This window comes from Helobdella robusta (genome assembly GCF_000326865.2).
Source record: "Helobdella robusta unplaced genomic scaffold HELROscaffold_30, whole genome shotgun sequence".
Lineage (NCBI taxonomy): Eukaryota > Metazoa > Annelida > Clitellata > Rhynchobdellida > Glossiphoniidae > Helobdella > Helobdella robusta.
Window position 1 is genome coordinate 662,996 of NW_008704502.1, and position 4,145 is coordinate 667,140.

Genomic DNA, 4,145 nt, shown 5'->3' on the forward strand with positions numbered 1-4,145 from the left:
TGTGTAGTTGTTGTTATTTTGTGTGAGTGTGTGTGTTTGTCTGTGGTTGTTGGTTTTATAATATCCCTGTTTTTTGAAAAGTAAGATGTTTGATCAAGAGGTTCATCAAAAAATCACATTTTGGCAGAACTTTCCGTGAAAGATAAAGTTTTTTCTCTAGAGTTGTTTGACGTTTGCGAGCGTGTTTTGCTGTGCGTGTGTGTGTGCGCGTGCGTGAGTATGCAGAAGTGAAAAAAACAAATGAAAGAGAGAGAGAGATATAAAAAAAAGAAAAAAAGAGAGAGAAAGACAGAGTAAAAGAAAAAGGGTGAGAGAGGTTGGAATGGCAAGATGAGATGAATAAAATACAAAAAGAAAGAGAGAGAGGGAAAGAGAGAGAGAGAGAGAAAATAACAGAGAGAATAAAAGTTAAAAAAAACAAAAAGAGAAATGGAAAACTTAATAAAAAAAGAAAGTAAAAAGGATTGGATGAGAAATAAATTGTGCAAATAAAAAATTTTTAAAATATAAAATTTTAGAGTGAGGGAACAAAAGAATGAAACGATCTTGATAGAGAAAGAAAAGAAGAAAAGAGAGAAGGAAAGAGGAAGAGAGAGAAAGAGAGGAAGAGAGAGAGAGAGAGAGAGTGCAAGAGAGAGAGAGAGAGAGTGCAAGAGAGAGAGAACGAGTATAAGAAAAGAGAAGGAGAGGTAACAAAAGGTGAAACTTCATGAATTATTGATGAAGAAATTGGAAAGTTAATAAAAAGTTGAAGTGGACCTAGGGTGGGATGAAAAACAAAGTGAGAATTAATTTTACAGCATTTAAATTTTAAATAATATATAAAAAAAATGAGAAAAAAAAGAAAACAGAGAAACAGAGAGAGAGAGAGAGAGAGAGAGAGAGAGAGAGAGAGAGAAAAGAGAGAGAGAGAGAACATTACGGTAAACTATACGGTTTAATCTAAAAAGATATTTTCTTGTTGGCTATAAATTTTTTAATGCAAATAATTTTTAGAAGCTGAGTTCGTCATGGTCACTATCATCATCATCATCATCGTCACCATCATCATCACAATCATCATCTTCACAACCATTATCATAACCACAATCATATTCGCCATCGTCGTCGTCGTCATCATAATCTTCTAAAGGTTTCTACCTGGCAAATTCAACGTGCTTAAAATGTCATCCTGAGTGCAAGTTCACTTGCACCGGAGCGGTGAGTGCAATGAGTGCAATGGTGATGATGATGATGATGATGATGATGATGATGATAATAATAATAATGAGAACATCCTATTATTTTCTAACTCCAAATACCAAATATCAATAATGAAATAATTAAAAACCCTATTAATAATAATAATAAGGAGGATAATAATATTAAGCATGATGACGTCATTACTGGATGATGAAGATGACGACGATGGTTACCGATGATGATGCAAGGAACAATTATGATTAGTTTCAACGTAATAATTATAATAATTATTATGATAATTTATTATAATTATAATTTTACTGGCTTGCCAGGGTCCGGGCCATTGCGATTCCTGCAGAAACTTCAAGGACGGTCCATACTGCGTCAGTAGATGCCCCTACCTCAAGTACCCCGCCCTATCCACCCTCCCCTCCTCCCTGGCAATCTCCATCGTCTCATCTCCCTCATCATCATCATCACAATTACCATCATCATCATCATCATCATCATCATCATCATCATCATCATCATCATCAGCAGCAGCAGCAGCACTGTTATCATCACCAACATCGCCATCTTCATTATCATCATTCCCGCCATCGTTATCATCATCATCATCATCATCATCATCATCACCGTTCTCAATAATCGAATGCAAAGAATGCCATGACAGTTGTGTAACAACGCAGGGGTGTACGGGACCAGGGGGGTACGTTGGAGAGGGGGGGTGTAACGTCTGTCACGTGGTACGCTCCGAAAAACCATTTGTTGCCGGTCGGTTGTGATGATGATGATGATGACATTTATACATACACACATATAAACACATACATGCTTACATAAATACATACATACATACATACATACATACATACATACATACATACATACATACATACATACACACATACATACACACATACATGCATACATTATGTTATTGCTGTTGTTGTTGACGATGATGATGATGAAGCAGTTGATGATGATGACGACGATGAGGATGATGATGGTGACGATGATGATGGCGACTATCATCACAACCATCACCTCCAGGCCAGCCAATAAACTTCAAAGAAATGGACTGCATTTCAAAGCCCCAACGTAATAATAATAATAATAATAAAAACAACAACAACAACAATAATAATAAAAACAATAATAACAATAATAAGGAATCAGACAGTAACAACAAGAGCCAATTGAATATTGATAACATTTATAAAGATCACAACAACGACGACAACAATAACAACAACAATAATAATAATAATAATAATAATAATAATAATAATAATAATAATAACGCTGATGATGACGACGACGAAACGATGATGTCTTGCCCGGATGGCTACTTTCGCTACCACGAAAAAAATAAGCACTGGCCTAGAGGACTGAGAGAAGTAAGACACACACCCATATATACATACATACATACACACATACATACATACATACATACATACATAAATACATACATACATACATACATACATACATACATACATACATACATACATACATACATACATACATACATACATACATACATACATACATACATACATACATGTATTTATATGCGAATTGTACGCAAACGACTCTTTTGAAATGCCACAGACACTGGCGGAAGTGCCCTTAGTGTCTGAGGCATCATTGAGCTTCTTAGGCACCCCATTGATGGAGGGTGAGTTTCAAAACACTTTTTTTAATAAAAAACTCGCAGAGCTGAAATTCGCCCTCGACCGAGTGTCTCATCTTCCGGTCCACGACGCGCTGACCATCGTCCGCAACGCCCTTAGTTTGCCTAGATTGATGTATTTCCTTCGTACATCCTTCTCGGTTGATGCATCCATTTTGGGCGGATTCGATGGCGCCCTGAGGTCAGCTTTGTCAGCCCTATGCAATGTTGAGTTGACAGACAGGGGCTGGTCTCAGGCCCAGTTGCCGGTTCGGTTTGGGGGACTGGGATTGTTAAGCGTGGTCCAGCTGGCACCTATTGTTTACAAATCATCTGCCGCTGCCACGCTCGACCTGCAGTCTGCCCTGCTCCGGCAATCTTTCACGAATCTTGGTACCCTACCAGCATCACCCAACCGAGCAAAACATTTTCAAGCTCGGTTGCTGGAAGAGGCATACAAAACAACTTTTCAGTTTTTGTTGTCCTCTAGTCCCGACAATGCAACTTCGGCTCGTCTGCTGGCCGCGTCAAGCGACGCGAGCTGCGGTTGGTTGAGATCCTGGCCCAACTCATCGGTGGGTACCCGACTGGATGATGAGACGGTCAGGATGGCCATTGGTTTTCGTCTGGGTTTAACGGTCCACCATAAATATTTGTGTAGGTGCGGTGCGGAAGCTAACGAACTCGGTCACCACGGCCTGGTCTGTCGTTTAGGTGGAGGTCGTCAGTTGCGCCATTCCGCATTGAATGATTACATCTGCCGGCTTTTCTCCAAGGCTTCAATACCCGTTCTTAAAGAGCCCTCGGGAATTTCCGCGTTGGATGGAAAACGTCCGGATGGCTGCACGTTGATTCCTTGGAGAGCCGGTAGATGCCTGGCGTGGGACGTAACCGTTCCGGGCACATTAGCGGAACGGTACGTGCACTTAACCAGCAAAGAAAGTGGTTTGGCCGCAACCAGGGCATCGGATGAAAAGTTTAAAAAATATGAAGGTGCCCTGCCCTCGATGGATTTTTTACCTGTTTGCATCGAGGTTCTTGGCCCGATGGACAACAACACTTCAATATTTTTTAAAAAGATTTGCAAAATGATAAGTGGCAGGTCCGGCGACAGCAGAGAGCTATTTTTCGCCATGAATCATATATCTTGTTTGCTGCAAAGGTTTTTGCGCGTCTGTGTTACCGAAAATGTTCAATTAAACGCCGACGTGAGCGAATAACGAGATATCAATTGTTAACCGATTTATTCAGATGTTTGACTGTTAGTGTCACTCATCGCTGATAT